Raw genomic sequence first — 18116 nt, forward strand, 5'->3', positions numbered from 1 at the left:
GCTCGGTTGGTTCTGTGTCTCTGGAGAACCCTGGCTGATGCTCCTTCACCAGTTCCCTGTAGGAAGTTACTGGTACAAGGACCACACAAGAATTTTTTCTCATGGCACCCTTGGGACTGAAAAGAAAACAATTCCCCCTCAAACCTGGGACTGGACACGTGGTAAAAGCCTTCTTCTTACAGATGCTGAGCCCTGGGGTGATTCTCCTCACCTCTCTGAGCCTCAGAGGTCCTTTCTCAGAAGTGAGCGCGAGCAGCGAGCTACCCGCTGCAGGTGGCCAGGCCTGAGCGTCTGTCCACCGCCTCAGCGCTGTGTGGCAGGGTGTCGGGGCGGCCTTGGACCTGGTCTACTTCCACCATCCAGCATCCGGCCTTGGGCGGGAGTCTTTCCTGCCCTGGGCTGGAAGCTGCCTGCTGCAGACTCGCCAGCCCTTAAATATTTCATAGCAGACGGCCCGGAAATGAATATTTAATCGCAGACTCCTTGGCACGTAAATATTTAATCACTGATGTGGCCGATCGGTAATGCATCAGCGCCTAGGAAGACTTTTGGCGTCTGGTGCCAGTTTTAAGGGATCTATGGTTCTAGTCTCAGAGGACAGAGGGACCAAGGGCAAGTTCATTTCTGCACCAAGTTTACTCACTTTCAATATTTTTAAGAGTAAAAATATTTTGTCCCAAGACCAGTCTGAGTATCTGGGTCAGAAACTTTCATCCTTGCCGAGGACAAGCAAGTTGGGAGCAGTCACAGTTTGAGGACTGGCTGGATGGCGCGAGGGACGAGCATTTATTAAGACACCAGTTCACACCCCAAGCACAGGCAGGAGCTGGGGATGAGGGAGAACCATCCTCAGAGGTCCCGGAGTGGGACTCAGCTTGGAAAATTGGAAACCTCTATGTTTCCATTGGTGATTCAGGATATGGCGTGAAGAAGACTTTCAGTAAAAACCCCGAAATTCTTTGAATGAGAGCAGAAGGTACAGATAAGAAAAAAAAATGAGGTTGGAAGAACTCATGGACTTCCATGAACAGAGTCAGAGTAGTAAAAATGTCTTGATCTGTCTTTCAAAGAAACTGCTGGTGCTCCTTCACCACCAGAATGAAGGATGTTTCTAGAATTCAGCCTTAATGAATCTTATTTTCTCAACTGTGGAAGACATTCGTCTTTGCCTACCCCATAGCCATCTTCCTTATTCTTCTTTGTTGCCCCAATTTTGTTTGTGGGCTCGCTCTGCCTTGTGCTGGGAAGAGGTGGAATTATTTCATCCCCAAGGATGGGTGTCGATTAGTCTACACCTTCCACAGAAATTCCATTCCTTTTTTCTGTCATTGCTTTAATTATGGGTACCTGAAGCAATTCTAACTGACTTGGTACAAAAGGGAATTAGGAAAATCTGGTCAGGGTCTTCTGGGAAAGACATTCCACACAGATAAGAAGAGGTAGCAGAGAGGAACTGCCCTTTTGCCTTGGGCGTGCTTCTATTCCGTTAGCTAGGGACAGCAGAGGAGGAACTGCCTCCCTGCCTAGGTATGCCCCTGGGTGGGGCTGGGGGGCAGCCCCTGCAGATGTGAGGAGAGGGGCTGGAGGCCAAAGCTGAAGAGGCTAGAGAAGAAAAGTGGATGTGGCTGGTCCTAGTCCAAAAGTGATCTGTTCTGTGGCCACCTACCTCTAGGCTTCTTACGATACGTTTAGGCTGCTTTTAGTTGGGTGTTTGGTTTTCTGGAGCACAAAGGGTTCTGGTTAATGTACCCGGTTAAAATAAGGCGAATCAAGAGATGGCAAGAGAGGAGGTTCAAAACCAGAGCATGATGGGAAGCTTTTCCACAGTCATCAGAGTGGCTCCTTATTGAGCCTGATGCGTTGACCTACTGTGAGGGCTGGTGCCGTGGGACGTCCGATACACTGCCCAGTGTAATTTGTTATATCACCTGAGGGAACAAGGTGGCAACATCTAGTAAAGCTGAAGATGCACCTACCCTGTGAGCCAGCCTTTGGATCTTCTTCTTTGGCATAACAGCTAGAGATGCTTGTGTACATGTACAGAGAGAAACACACAGTGATGCTCATTGCAGCCTTGTTTGTGACAGAGGTAACTGGAAGCAAACCCTGTCGACCTTCAGCTCAAAAACGAGGAAATCATATATCCAAAGCAGCCATACTTTGAAATATTACCTATTAGGTAAAATGAATAAACTATAACTACATGTATCAGCTGTTGCTATAGCGATGCATCCTTCAACATGCTTAAGTCTCAAAAACACAATTTCGTGGGAATGGAGAATTAAAGCTTAGTTGGTTCAGAATTTCTGCCGGAAGCGATAGCCAAGTTTTGGTAATGGAGAATGGTGATGGTCGCACCATATTGTGAAGGCAATGAACACTACTGAATTTGGAGGTGGTAAAGGGAGGAATTTTAGAAATTTTATTATGAAATAAAAATTAAAACCCCATAATTTTCAGTAAAAAAGCAAGTTTACTAGGATTACATAAGATCTTAAACTAGTGGTATGAACTTTAAAAACATAAACAACATGATATAGTAAACCTGTAGAGAAAGGCAGTGGGATGATAAACAACATATTCAAAATGGTGGCTTCTTTTGTGGACAGGACGCAGAAAGAGTCCCCTGGAAGCTCCGATCAGACCTAAGTTATTCTAGTTCTTAAGCAGCATGGTTGGTAGATGGGCGGCCTTTGCATTAACATCCCACACTTGTTCTGTATGTCCGAAATATTTCATTAAAAAAAAAGATTTTGAGACTGAGATTATGGGATAGACTCACAATGAAGTGAAATTTTAACACACATGAACGGTGGTCCTGAGCTAGATACCCCAAGTCAATTTTTTAAGGTTCGGCGGTGGTACTTGGATTAACGGTAGTTTCTGTGAAGGGAACCAGAGGGGTTTTGCTTGTATTTTTTGCCACAGGATTATGGTGAACTGGCAGGGTTTTGCAGTTTCTAAATCAGTTAGTATAAACGTGGGGGATAATAATAGAATTCCATGATGCCCTGAAAGGAACTGAGAGGCCAGCTGCACTCTGCAGTGACCAGAGCTAGGCTGGAATTCAGCGCTCGGCCTGTTTTTCACGCAATAGCGGGAACACGCTCAGAACAGAGCGGGAGAAACGTGAGCGGCTGGATGGACTTTGCAAGCCCCAGCGTGCCCGCTCCCTCTCAGGGCCACGGTTCCATGATGTGACGTCTCTGACATTGGGCAGCTCTGACTCATTCTGAGCTAAAATTGTCCCCTGACATACGCCCAATACCCTGCCACTCAGGGCCCTGCTCCCGGCCTCTCCTCGGATCCATGACCGCCCACCCAAGAGGGGATGGCGGCGAGGGAGCTGCCCCCTCCTCACGCCGTGTGCGGTTACTCCTCAGGCCGTGCCCTTCTGTGCTCTCTCAGCTTCTGTGTCCGCAGCCCCCCAGCCCCATACGCTGGCCAGGGCCCCAGCCCATCACGCTCCCTCCTGGGCCCTGCTCTGCCCACGCCCGCCCCTTCTGGGTGGGAGGCATTCCCTGGAGGCTGTGTGCTGCTCCCACTGGACACGTCCCCTGGAGCTCAGATTGGGAGCTGACATCCCCTCTGGTGGCCTCGAAAGAGCACTTCACAAGAAAAGAGCATTGGCTGTTGATGAGCAAAGACGGGTCCTCAGAATGAAAGCGCTTTCCCATTTGTTCTCTCACGGCCCCACAAAACAGACTCGTGAGGTGGGCAGAGGGGACCGATGGAGCCGGGGCTACAAGGAAGCCCCCAGGACCCAGGAGGCTGGAGCCACCTGTCCAGACCCACATGGCAATGCCCAGAAAGCTGGGGACCCCCGACCCCCCAAGGGGACTGCCTGACTCCCTAAATGTCCTCGCATCGTGCTCTGCAAGAGCAGGGCTGCTCTTGTTTTAATGTGCGAGTTACTCCCAACAGCAGAGTCTGGTCCCAGGGGCCTGGGGTGAGGCCCGAGAACCTGCATTTCTCACAAGCTTCTGGATGGAGCCGTGGCTGCTGCTTTGAATAACTAGGATCTAGAAGACCCTCTCCTCCGCCCCATTTCCAGATGTGCAACCCCAGCTGTCCTTTAAAATGTCGATGGAAGGCCTCTGTGCCGGGGGGCCTCCTCGGTGGCTTCTGCTGGCAGTGCCCTCGTCCTCCCGAGGGCCCACCTCCAGGCACCCGCTCTCGCCGGGGGCACCCGCCACTCTCAGCGTGTGCTGAAGTGCCCTGTGCCTCGAGGGTCCTCTGTGGGCATGGGCCTCCCTGGGCTGGACTCACGGTGGTTCTGAACTTGTTTTAAGGTCTAGGCAGTAGGTCTAGAGGGGCCTGGCATTGGGCAGCTGAGCTGAGCATCTCTGGCACTCACTGCTCTTCTGCAGGGCACTGCACTAACCAACGTCATCGCCCAGGGACGCTGGCAAGGCCGCGCCGAGTTGAAGCTGCTGAGACAGCCGACAGCCAGCTCTGGGGTACGCCCTGCAGGCGCTGCACAACTGCACAGTGTCAGTCAGACGCAGCTGACCTTTACTTCTCTGAAAAGCGAAGAGCTAGATGTGTGCTCAGCTTTGCTGTACCAGGGGCAGAACCGCGGCAGGTGCGTGCTCTCGGGGGCAGGGGCCAGCTTCGAGGCACAGCTGGACCCCCAGATCCGGCCCGTGTAGACAGGCTCCGTCAATTCCTGAGTAACCGCTGACGGCTGCAGGGCGGCCGGGCCATGTGCTCGCGCTGTTTCCTAACGACAACAACGCCCAGGAGAGCGTGGCAACACGGCTTGGCTGTTGCAGTCCTCGGAGGCTTTTGAAAGCCCAGGATTAGGCAGCCTCGTAGGTGAGGAAGTTGGTGCTTCATTTTTCTGGACAGATGGGCACGCAGGCGCGCCGGGGATCTGATTAACCCCACTCTGACATTTTCGCAGTCCTGGCTTTGTCTTACAGTGGATCTTGGAACACGTCCAAAATACACTTAGACATACTTCTTTGGGAGAAAAGCTTTTACACTTCAGAAGCGCGCGCACACACACACACACATGCAGGCGCACATTCTTAATTTGGGGTTGAATTTTTCGGCCCTAATTAGCCGCGTCTCAGAGCTTGGAGAGCGGGTTTTACTGTGGTTATTAACAAAGCCAGCCCCTGATGCCCGGCCTGTTTCAAAAGCATTCCAGCCTGCTAAACAGCGGGCTTTCATGATTTACAAGTTTGGAATCTTTGAGAGTTCTCAACAATTAAGGTGCTAACTTTTCACACTCTCCTGGTCTCCGGTCTCCTGCATCACCAAGCCCTGCGCGCCGTGCTGGACGCGGGGCGCGCGGTGCTCCTGCCGTTGGCCTCGGGGACTCGGGAGGCCGCGGCCAGTGGCTGGTCCAGCTCGCACGCTTCCCAGGTGCAGGAGGCCACTGGCCCTGCCCTCGGCGTCGACGCCCGGGCTAACTCGGCATGCGGCAAGGGCCCGGAGGTGTACCACCAGATGTGGCCCCAAGGCCCCTGGGCAGCACCCCCCTTGCACCTTTCCATCGTAGCTCCTCAAAGTGCTTGCAAAGGGAGGCTCAGAGAGGTGATGTGCCTTACCTGAGGACACACAGTCGGCGCAGAGCCGCCGCAGGGTGACGCTTTGTGGTTCCAGATGGAAAGCTCATTCTGGCAGGTGGGCAAATTCCACCACTCTAGAAACACACCCCTTCCTCAGGGACAGCGTTAAAAATGCTGGCTTGAGCTAACTAATTTCTGCACCCTGATCGATGAACCACGTGTTCACAGACACGCCGGGGCCTCCGGCACCGAGGGCCCCATTTGGTCCACCGAGGGCGCTATTTGGTCCAGCAGTGACGTCTCCGCAGACGACACCGGTGACCACGAAAAGATGGGTAAGCTCATGCTGAAAGGCCGTTTTCTTCTGCAGAGAAGGTGGATGGCAGGAGTTGAAAATCGCACACGTGGGTGACACGCTGTGGAAACGAGGAAGGTCTGAAAACAACGGCCCCCGCGCCGACAGCGCGGCCACGGCTGGGTAAGGATTGTGTGATGCACACCTTTGCTTGGTGGCTCTCGTCGAGATGGAACAATACCCAGACTGCCGTGGCTGGCCAGATTTTTATTTCTCTGAAACGAAGCGCATGAAGGCGCCCTGAGCCCCGCGAAGCGCTGTGCCCGTCAAGATCAGACGAGTCTAATTAACTGACGGAAGAGCGCTGCTCCTGGAGGGGGAAAGGTAGCGGCCCGGGCTCTGGCACTTGAATTCTCGATGTCTCCGCAAACCCACCTCCAGATTATTTTCACGCCCACCCCTGCCACCGGCCCGGCCGCGCTGAGCCTCCCGCGTCTCTTGCCCAGGAGCCTGCGCTGCTGCTGGCCCCCTGGCCGCCCTCGCTTGGACGGTCCGCACTCCGCACGGCGCCCGAGGAGGTGCCCTCTGAAGGCCTAGTGGGGGCTTCCGGCGCATCTACAAGAAAACCCACCCCCTCCCCTGCTCTGCACAGGCCCCCCTGCCCCTCACCAGCTCACCCTCCGCCCTCCTACCTTCCTTCTGCCTGACACACACCCACCTCTTCCCACCTCATGGATGCCCAGGACATGCTCCACGCCGCAGGCTCCCTCGCTTCCGTGGGATCTCAGTGGTCTCCCTGAAATGCCCCTTTTCCCACTTCGCCTAAGTCGCTTGTTCCAGAAAGCCCTGTTTCCTTTTACTTTTTTTTATTCCCCTCCTTCCTTGCAGCTTGCTTGCTGCCTGCTCTGTGTCCATTCGCTGTGCGTTCTTCTGTGTGTCTGTATTTATTATTTTAAAAATTTATTTCCCCCCACCCCTGCTTGTGGCTTGCTTGCTGTCTCTTCTCTGTGTTCATTTGCTGCATGTTTTTTTCTGTATCTGTTTGTCTCCCTTTGTTGCGTCATCTTGCTGCACCAGCTCTCTGCGACGCATGGGCCATCACTCCCCACGGTGTGCAGGCCATGAGCTCTCCGTGGCACATGGACCAGCCTGCCTTCGCCAGGAGGCCCCGGGACGTGAACCCAGGGCCTCCCCCATGGTAGACGGGAGCCCAGCTGATGGAGACACAGCCGCTTCCCTTTCCTTTCACTTTTCATTCTATAGGGCATGTGGCCTCGGGTGAAACTATCTCCTTCACCTTCCCCCCTCTAGGGTACAAGCTCTGAGCAGGGGAGAACGTTGTTTCGTCTGCTTCGGCATCAGCAAGGCTCCGATGGGGTCTAGCGGCCGTGGGCGTTCGATGTTTGTGACTTGCTGAGCAGGGACAACAGAAGGGCGAAGGCGGGGAGCGTCCCTGAGCATCTGCTCTCACTGGGCTTCTCTCGTGCTCCCGCTATGCTAGGCACGCCACACTCTTGGGCCCAGGCGAGTAAAGTGAGCCTGGAGGGGCTTGGCGATGCGCGGGGGGATTTGCACTCGTTGACTCTCCACAGGCCTGAGTGCTGAGTGAGAGACACCGCAGAGCTCGCGGCTGCTCCTCCGCCCCCGCAGCCTTGTTTCTGGTGTAAATAGTAGCTGGCCCAGTGGCTCTTCCTCCCCTGGTAGCGGGGATCCTTAGGGGCTGGGGACCCCACTGCATGCTCTTTGAGAGGCTCTCCAAGGGCGCGCAGTGTGAAACAGCAGCCACAAAACACACGAAACCAACACGCAGAAAAGGTGGCCTGCGGCCCCACTGCCTCCGGTTTCCGTGTCCCTCTCTCTCGATCATTTTCAGGGATTTGGGTAATAATCATAATTGTGCAATGAGAGAGAGAAAAACAAGCCTTCCTTCTGCTATCACAGCTCTTCTAGCACTGCCTGATCAGCAAACCTCCGGGGCTGGCGTGATTCCACTGCGCTGCTTATACCGGGTGAGGGGCTCCACCCGGACCCCAGGAACAGACACGGCCAAGGGGGCTGCGAGCCCCTGGCCACCAGAGCCCCGTTGGGAACGAGATTGGAGTGAGATCTCGGGGTCGAGGGAGAGCCCCGGATACTCTCGAAAGGCCTCACCCCTAGAAATGATGGGGGGCAGCCAATCAGAACAGCAGGCAGACCTTAGAAAGCCCGGGTCTGCGGCCCCCGGAGCGCCCGTGCCTCGGACCGTGCACTCGTCTCGTTTTCTTGTTTTTAATGAACTCTTTACTCCCTTGCTGACCCTACGGCGTGTCCTTAAATTCATTTGGGCGACACGAGCCAAGAACCTAGAAGCCAGAACCTGGAGTCGTCCAGTAACACAACCCGGCAGCGCTACCTAACAGGGCCTTCCCCTGAGCACACCCAGCAGTGGGGTCTGCGGACTAGTGGGCGGCCCTCCTCTTTGTTCCCATTTCTCTGACCTCTTCGTTCTCGTCTCATCTTTAATAATGTGCATTATCTAGAAGAGTCAAACCAGTCAACAGTGGTGGGCAAGCCTAGATTTTAATTTCGAGGTACACATCTTCACCAGGGGGTTTGCAGGCAGCGTTGGGGCCAGTCAGCTGAGGAGACCGTCTCACGTTTACGTGCAGCACCGTGGGCCTTGCAGCGCCGCTGGGCGATGGGCACCGGCTCTCGGTGCCAGCTGACCCGTCAGCAGAGGAGGCCGTGTCTACCGAAGAGGCTTGCTCGAGAGCGGTCGGGATCCTGACAGGTTCCGGGTGGGATTTCTGCCTGGTCTTGGACTCGCCTTCCCCTTTGCTCCACTCCCCTGCCTCGGCCACGCAGGCCTGAGCTGCAGCCTCCCCCACGGGATTTGTAGGCGTCTGCGCCCAGCGCGCATCGGCGTCGACCGCGAGGTGCCCCCGTCACACGGCCACGCGGATGCGCTCTTCCTGACAGCCCCTCCCTCCCCGCGCCTGCCGCCTCGCGCCAGTCTGGTTCCCGCCTCCGTCTCGACTCCGCACCGTCCCTGCCATCATTCCAGGTACCTTTCGGGTCTCTCGCTTGGCCTCTGAGGAGGCCGGCTGTGCTTCTCCGCGTGCTCTCCTCCCTTGGCGTCCTCCACGATCCCCGCTTCTCCGAGACTCTTCCGAGGTGGCCTCACCCTGCGCGTGGGTGCTGGCGTCCTCCAGGCTCCGTCTGGGGACACTTCACTCTTCCTCCCAGGTAGCCTCATCGGCCCCCTGACCCCAGTTCCGCCTGGCGGGGTGCAAAGCACCCCAGACCCAATTTGTTCAAAGCAGAACCCGCGTGAGGTAGAACTCAGCGAGGTTTTCCCCAAACCTCATCCTCCTGCAGGCTTTCCGGGCTCGGCAACGTCCTGAGCATCCTCTTGAATTTAAAACCTTAAACCTCAGAGTCGTCTTTTTTTTTAAAAGATTTATTTTATTTATTTCTCTCCCCTTCTTCCCACCCCGCCCCAGTTGTCTGTTCTCTGTGTCTATTTGCTGCGTCTTCTTTGTCTACTTCTGTTGTTGTCAGCGGCACGGGAATCTGTGTCACTTTTTGTTGTGTCATCTTGTTGTGTCAGCTCTCCGTGTGTGCGGCGCCATTCCTGGGCAGGCTGCACTTTCTTTCACGCTGGGCGGCTCTCCTTACGGGGCGCACTCCTTGCGCATGGGGCTCCCCTACGCGGGGGACACCCCTGAGTGGCACGGCACTCCTTGCACGCATCAGCACTGCGCATGGGCCAGCTCCACACGAGTCAAGGAGGCCCAGGGTTTGAACCGCAGACCTCCCACATGGTAGACGGACGCCCTAACCACTGGGTCAAGTCTGCTTCCCTCAGAGTCGTCTTTGATGCCCACCTGCCTTTCCTTCTCGCCACTGCTCCCATCCAGTCCCCAAGTCCTATTATTTTGAGCTCTCTCTTATGGCTGGAATTTGTCCTCTTATCTTCCTTGCCATCACCGTCACCCAAGTTACTTTCACTCTACCCTCAATGAATGCAGTAACGCCCATTCCCTGGTGTCCCAGCCCTAAATCTGTTTTGTACATAATCCGCTAGAGCAGTCTTTTTAGAGTGTAGATGTCTTTACATCATCACCTGCCCAGTTCCCTTCCACGATGACTCATAGCTTTTGGGGTAAGGACCAAGCTCTTTGCAGTTCCTGGGTGGCCTTGCGTCGCTGGGTCTTGACCCCTTCGCCAGCCTCTTCTGCTGCTCTTGCACTTCCCTCTGCGCTGCATTTGCCCTGAGGTCTTTTCATTTCCTCAACATGCCCGATTCCTTCCTGCACACTCCGGCTTTCTGCCTTGCGTAATTAGGACCCTTTACGCTACAAGGAATAGAGACCCAAATCAGTGTGGCCCGAAGAATACATTTAACTAAAGGTCTAGAGCAGGGGTTCTTAACCCCTTTTTGTTCCCTGGACTCCTTTGCCAGTCAGGTGAAAACCACAGACCCCTTACTAAATCCATACTATACTGTGCATTATTTAGTAAAGATACCACACCTGCACCAGCACATCCTCACAAGAATAATGTTTTATTTTTTGAATTTCAATTTAAGCTATGGACCCCTTCTGAAGAAGCCCTGGTCTAGAGGTAAGGCAGGCCATAGGGTTGGTTTGATTTACAGTCTCTCCTGGTTTCCTCCCACTTCTCTGCTCTTCACCTCAAGTCTGGTTTACCTCGTGATGACAAAAAGGCTGCCATGTTTATTTAGGCTCTATATCCACCCACTTCTCTGCCAAGAAAGGAAGTGATGGCTGGCTTGTGGTAGTCCCCTTAAAAGAGTGCTGTTCACTACCCCCCGCCCCATTCAAGAAGTGTGGCAAATGTCCACTTTGGTCTTCCAGGCAGGTTCCCAATGGATCTCTTGGTGGCGGGAATGTCATGCACTGGTCAGATTAGAGCTGAGTCACCTGAATAAATGGCTGGGACAAGGAAGGACCAGCTGACCCCGACTGGGCCGAAACCACGAGGACCCGCACCTGGAGCTGGGCTCAAGGTGAATCCGTTCTCCTCCCACCCTCCTCCTGTGCCCCCACCCAACCACCTGGCTTCTCCAGCTCGGTGGGAGGGCCGGAAGGAACGCAGGGGGAGCCCTGGCGCTAAACGCTGTCGTCCTGGCCCCCTCCCCTTTATCTAGGTGGCCCCTCCTCGTCATGCAGACTCAGCACAAGCCCCTGACCTCAGGGGAGACTTTGTCCTGGTTTGAGTCTTTTGTGGACTCCAGAAAATGACGCTCTTACGCTAACCCATTCCTGGGCTATTAAACCTGTTTATGTGGGACTTTTGGCTACCTTCGGTCAAGGGACCTTTTGATTGGATCACTTTTGATTAGATCATTTCAGTTAAGGGCCTTTGACCAGACTTTGGGCCCAGAGTGGGTCTTAATCATTTTACTGGAGTCATGTAAATGGAGACACAGAGAGAAAGAGTGCTGCTGCCATTTTTACCTTCCCTGGGGGAGAGGACTGCAGGGCCGCCCACAGCCGAAGAAAGATGGAGAAGCCCGAGAGGCTGCGAGAGGCCGAGCCTGGGATGAACAGAGCAGCCCAGAGCAAGGAGAAGGAAGAGAAGAGCCGTGCGTCTGGTCCTCCTCGGCTGAGCTCACGGAGAGACGGGCCTGGAGGGACCTCGGTAGGCCAGGCCGCCACGTGCCTCGCCCTGGGCAGGGCTCCGGGTCACCGGCCGACCTGGCAGGACAGCAGCTCTGCTGCCACCTTGACTGGGGCATTTTCAGGCTTCAGAAGGGCTGGCTTTTGCCCTGATAAAGCCCTGTTGCAAAACCAACCCACTTCTGGTGTTTTGCTCCCAGCACCCTCGCGGCAGCCCTCCACACTCGCATTAGGTTTCTGCCGTGACGTCAACGTGCGCACGGCCTGAGCTGCTCTTGGTGTCACCGTCACCAGCGCTTGTCTGTCTCCTCACCCCCCCCCCACTTGCTCCTTGGGGCAGGTCCCTTTGGCCTTTTTCACGGCTGTCTCTTTCACTACTAACACAGTGTCTCGCACATAGTAGGGCCTCCCTAAAAATGTTTGAATAAATCAAAGAAAGAAATAAAATCTGTAGATTACAGAAAAGTATTAAGAAGGAGCACATGCCTCATTTGTCCTATCACTGTCCCCAGATCATCAATGCCAACGGATTTGCTGACTTCCTTCTGCTTTTTCCTCTGGATGCATATGTTGGCACGTGGTACACATCTGATTTTGTGTTCTGGGCTTTATAAATGACGTCGTAGTGCTGGCGCAGTTACAGAACCATTCCCGTATCAATGGATACATGCCCTTTAACTGTGAATTAATTAATGAGCTTCTTCTCTGCCCTGAAAAGCACCCCTGTGATGAAACGTCTGAAACCACGCCTGGCTTTTGGGGTGGGCATGCTCGCGGAGGAGGGACGACAGGGACAGCACCCCCGCGTTAGCCGGGACCACATTCTAAACTACCGGCCAGGCTATGGCAGCTGACGCGCAGCGCTGCGAAAGTGCGATTCAGGCCAGGGTCTGGGGCCAGCGTCTCACTGCGAAGGGGCAGACACTGGCCATCAAGAGCTTTTCTTTTCCTGGCCTTTGCCCAGCAGTAATATTGCTATTGTGAAGACATCCCTTGCATTTGGGAAAGATGAAATTCGTTACCAGCTGATGTAAATGTGGATTCTTTTTCTTTTTTTAAAGATTTATTTATTTATTTATTTCTCTCCCCTTCCCCCCACCCTGATTGTCTGTGCTCTGTGTCTATTTGCTGCATCATCTTTGTTGGCTTCTGTTGTTGTCAGTGGCATGGGAATCTGTGTTTCTTTTGTTGCGTCATCTTGTTGTGTCAGCTCTCCATGTGTGCGGCACCATTCCTGGGCAGGCTGCACTTTCTTTCGCGCTGGGCGGCTCTCCTTACGGGGCGCACTCCTTGTGCGTGGGGCTCCCCCACGCGGGGGACACCCCTGCGTGGCATGGCACTCCTTGCACGCATCAGCACTGCTCATGGGCCAGCTGCACACGGGTCAAGGAGGTCCGGGGTTTGAACCGTGGACCTTCCACGTGGTAGGCGGACGCCCTAACCACTGGGCCACGTCCGCCGCCTAAACGTGGCTTCTCCGTCAGGAGGTCCGCTGAGACTGAGGGAAGGGTGGGGTCCCTTCCACCTCTGAAAGCCTAGTTTCGGGCCCCCAATGTTTCATTCGTTTTCCTCATCCTCCCCATTTGCAAACCCCCATCTCCGTCACCCCACTTTTTAGATCTTCCTTTTCTTTTTCTTCCCTTTTTTGCCACTGTAATGAAACATTGACTGCCCGGGTTCAAAGGCATTCGGGTTCATTCTGATCAACAGCAAGTTTGGGCTAGATTCTCAAAAATCTAAAGCAGTTCTCTACTATGTAACAGATGAGGGGAGCGGATGCGGCACAAGCAATTGAGCGCCTGCCTCCCACACGGGACATCCCGGGTGTGGTTCCCAGTGCCTCCCAAACAACAAACAGACAACGAGCGATAAACAGCGAACAGACGAGCTGAAACAATGAGCAAAGACAACCACCAGACAACGAGCGTGAACAACGAGTGAATCTAAGAGCAGACAAGGGAGCCACCTCAAAGGGGGACAAAAAACAGCCGGCCCTGTGGGGGGCCCTGAGTCGAGCCTGACAAGCTCCTTCTGCGGCAGTGCGGCCGCTCTCCCTTCCCATTCCCAGCGCAGGGCCCGCGGACGGAGTCCTCTCTCCTCCAGGGTATTCCGAGCTCTCCCAAGCAGAGGGCTGGACGGAGCCGGCTCGTGCGGAATCTTTTTCCCAGAAAGACGATCCTGCGGCGCACAGAGCCGCCACCCGGTCCTGGTCTCTGGGCACGTGGGTGCTCCTCCCAGCCCGCGCCGGGCCCTGGAGAGGCAGAAGCGGAGGGCTGGCCCTCCTCAGCGCCCTGCAGGCCAGCAGGAATTCCCGCGGGGCCCAGCAAGCCTCTGGACGGAGCGGGGGGCGGAGGAGCTCCCCAGGAAGTGCTTGGGTACGGGCGCCGCAGAGATGGTGGACCGAGCACCTGGCCAGGTGCGCCTCTGGCCAACCTGGCTCTGGACATAGCTCCGCCCACTTCACCTGGAAGCCCCGCCGGGTCCTCCAAAAACGTTAGGCAGGAGCAAAGTCCGGGGTCAGGGAGCCTTGGGCTCTGCCACCGCCGGCCTGTGACCTCCGGCGCTTCCTGTGAACTCGTAGAGCCTCGGTTTCCCCCCGCCCTCGCACCTGCTGCCAGGTGTGACGTCGCCCCACGTTCCCCCGGGCTGCGCCTCCGTGGCCGCGCAGAAGGGTGGGTGGCGACCCACGAGCCCGCCCTCTGCCAGCCGGTGACCTCCCGGGCCGCCGAGGCCGGCAGGCCATTTAAGACGCGTCATTTCCGCGCCGACGGGCGGTCTCCCCGCCAGGCCCCTGGCAGGCTGGGCCATCGGGCCCCGGGGAGAGCTGGGGCAGTTCCCCGGGCAGGAGAGGCAGCCCGGGCTGCTGACAAAGGGATTGTGCAAATGAAACTTTAAATCCGTAAATAGTGCCCCACAATGCCGGGAAGAATGCGGCGGCGACAAAGGGCAATATTCACAGTTCGTGTCAGGGTGATGGATCTGAATGGACGCATGAACGGGGGTTTGTGAGAGAAAGCGCAGGCCACGGCTCCCCGCCGGGCGCCCACTGGCCGCACTCTGCCGTGCAAACAGTCCGTCTAAACCCCGAACAATTAGGGGAAACCAAGCTGCCATTATCTGAACTTCAACTTGTTCTCGTGATTGATATGGGAAATGAAAAGTTGTCCGCGGCCCGCGGAGGGCCGGCCCCTGCGCGCGGCCTGCGCGCGGCCTCTGGGGAGGAGCCGAGTGTGGGTTTCGTGCACAGCACCTCCCGGCGCACGGCCGCCGGGTCAGCGCGGGGACGGGCCCCCGGGGCGCGGGGCTTGGCCCCCGGCCGCTGTCTCCGTGTGGTACTTACTGGTCTCCGACTGACCAAATGCCCCTCTTCTGTTGAGTGCCCGGAAAGAAGTGTCCTCAGTAAGCGGCCAAATGATGAGACCTGCTCTTGGGCAGGCCAGGGCAATTCCCCTGCTGGCAGAGGCTGCACTCGGTGTCGGCTGCACGTCCATGGTCAGTCAGGGGAGGCCTCCGCGCCTCAGTTTTGTCAGCTGTAAAATGGGGTAAGACCTGCAAGAAGGACGGGCGTCCACTAGCCTGGGCCCTGGCAGGCGTCAGCAGCTCAGACCGCCAGGTGACGAGTGGCGCCCAGGTGACAGGCTGCCGCTGGCCTTGGTGAACCCGATGGGCCTGGGGCAAGAAGAGAGAACCCTGCACCCGGCGCATGGGCGGCTTCCCCAGGCACTCTGGGGTCTCGGTTTCTCGGCCCAGGGCGGACGCCGTTGGGGTGCTCGCAGAGGGGAGCAGAGCACCCAGGGGCTCCCGGAGGAGGTGTCGGAACTGGCTCTTGAGGGCGACGGGCGTTTGCGAGGGCGCGTCGAAGGGGAAGGGGCGTCACTCAAAACTCAAGGGGCAGCATGGCCAAGGCTCCGAGGCAGGGCCGCCTGTGCCCCTTTAGGTAGGGAGCGGGGTTCACAGGAGGGAGAGGAAGGCGTCGGGGCTGGAGAAAGCAGCACAGAATCGAAAGCCTTTGTCTTGTAGGCAATAGGGAGAGATGGAATATTCCGGAGCAAGGGAGTGACATCCGCCTCGTGCTCTGGAAAGAGTCCTCAGGTGGCAGGAGATGGTGGTCAACGAGAAAGGGTCGAGGGTCAGTCTGGGGCAGGGCATGGGGACTGGGCCACCCACCCAAAGCTGCGTCCATGCGGCCTTCTCCCTAGCCCCGGGGAGAGAGGGGTCGAAGGTGACGAAGGCTGTGAGAGCCTTGATTTCTTGATAAACCAAATACCTTTGATTCCTTTCCACCAGAAGCTACTGTCAGAATCCCCCCACTGCTCACGGTTGCCAGGAGACTGTCTGACTGCTCCATGGATGGATTGTACCTTCTCGGGGTGGCCCGCAGAGCAAGGGCCCCATGCGTCCCTTTAGAATGGGCACAGCGGGCCGACGGGAGAGCTAGCCTCACTTGGGTGTCACAGGTCGGGAAACAGAGGCTGGAGAGATTCAATGACCGACGAGCTCAAGGAGGAGCCTGGGCTGGGACTCGAACCGCGGGCTGTCTGCCGACAAAGCGCCCGCTGTCCTTTATGCCGGTGGCCGGGGCTGCACAAAGGGCCGGACCGCAGGCCCCCCGGGAGCGCGGCCGAACGGGGGGCGTCCGAGCCCCTCTTCAAAGCGGCCGGAGGCATTCAGCGGCGCCGCATTCAGGCTGCGAGGATTTCCCCATTGTCTCCGGCGACAGCGGCAAGTGACATCTTGAACGCCTCGAGAAGATTAAATAGCCCGGCTCGGTCGGAAGCTTGGAAAAAAGCTCCAGCGGGCGAGGGAGCGAGGAAAGAAAGGGGCGACGCTGGCCATTGTGGGGCCGGACCCCTTTGTCGGCGAAAGCGCTTTCAAGGGCCCGATTGGAAGACGAGGCCCAGATAAGAGGACAATGGGCGCGGGGAGAGCCCCCGAGGCCGCTGAATGCGGGATTACCAAGGAGAGGGGCTCCCGGCCTCGAGGAAAACGAGAATTACCTCCTTCCCCGCCCTCCAGGTGGCTGCCCAGCCACAATGGGTGGCGGGAGGTACTTGACGCCCCTTTCAGGCCACGCTGGCGCGGGAGGCCAGGGCGGCGCAAACCCAAACAAAGCGGATTTTAACCCAATCTGCTCACCCCCGAGTGCCCGGGAGAAGCGGCCAGAGCGTGTGCTGCAGGATCTGTCCCCTGCCCAGACATGGGGGATGACCAGGAGCTGGGATTTGCATATGTTTGGCCCTACGTAAAGTGCTGCGGAATGTGGGTTGTTTTTTTTTTTGGCTTTTGTGCTGAAACCCGGGGGCCCTGGGGGCGCCGCCGACGGTCCTCGAAGGCGGAGGAGGAAGGACGCTGTTGGCCCCTGCCTGAGTCGCCGCCTTGCCCTCTCGGCCTCCACTCCGCAGGCGCACGGAGGTACGTGGTGAGCAGGCGCTCGAGGTGGCCACGCGGGGGCCCTGGAGCCAGGCCCCCACACCCGCCGGTGGCTTTGCCCAAGTCGCTCGGGTCTCTGTTCTCTCCCTTGCGGCTCCCCGCAGCCTGCTGCTTGGCGGGCAGTGGGCAGGAGTGGACAGACCCGTGCCCACCACGCGCTCCCCGGCCGCGCCACGGGGCCGGGCTGCGACAGGTGCTCTGGCAACGCGTGCGTGAATGCAGTGCTCGGGGCCGCCTCCTTCTCAGAGAAAAATCAAGAAAGGCGTGAGCTGCAAAACTGGTTTTTGAACTGTAAATGCATTGACAGATGGGAGATGTTCTATTCACTCATTTTCCAGTTTTTCCTGGAAAATTTAATCCTACAAAAACATTAAGAGCTGAGGCCATAGGAAGTATTTTCAGAGCCTGAGTCCCTGTTCAGAATCCGGGCCGATGGAAATTCCAAGTTATTTTAATTTACATAGGGTCACTAACGGTTTTAGAGCCGCCTGCCATTTTAAAGACAAGCACGTGGCAAGTGCTGACGTCAGAAAAGTAACCAAAACCTGAATAACGAACTCGGAAAGCCCTTATCCCTTCCGGGGCTCTGCCAGCATCTATGTGTTTGCTACCTCATGCCCACTGGGGCAATACGGGCGTTTTAGAGCTAGCTTTCCCTTGTCTTTTTATATTCCTGTGTATTTCTTTGTCTTCTTTGACTCAGCATGCCCATCCTGACTTACGGTCAGCGTGGAAAGGGAACGTGGCACCTTCAAGGGAGGACAGGCATTTACGCCCCTTTAGAATCCCCGCTTCTGGCCTGTGACGCACGCGTGGACACACAGCCTTCTGGAGGGCCCCTGCCTGTCCTCCACCAACGAGGAGAAGCGCCTCCTCCCTGCCCGACTCGCCCTCGGGGGAATTCAGGGCCAGAATCTCCCCCCCCCCGAGCAGGAAGACGCGTGCCCTGGCGCCCAGCGCAGTGGGCTTTGGAATAAAGCACGTCTGGACTTAAAACCCCAGCCTCCCGCCTTCCAGCTGCGGAGCTGCGAGTAGTAGGCCCTTTACCTGCTCTGAGGCGGGGCCTCCTGGCACGGGCATCCAAGACCTAGGAGCGAAGGCCAAAACGCGCTGCTGCTGGTGAGTGCCGGAAGGGGCCCGCAGTAAGAGGCAGTCGTTGCACGGGCAGGGTGACTGGCCATGAAGCCTCGTGGTCCAGAGGACAGGACTGGACCTCGAGAGAGACCCCTGGCTCCGACACCTAACTAA

This window comes from Dasypus novemcinctus, chromosome 25, assembly GCF_030445035.2.
Source record: "Dasypus novemcinctus isolate mDasNov1 chromosome 25, mDasNov1.1.hap2, whole genome shotgun sequence".
Lineage (NCBI taxonomy): Eukaryota > Metazoa > Chordata > Mammalia > Cingulata > Dasypodidae > Dasypus > Dasypus novemcinctus.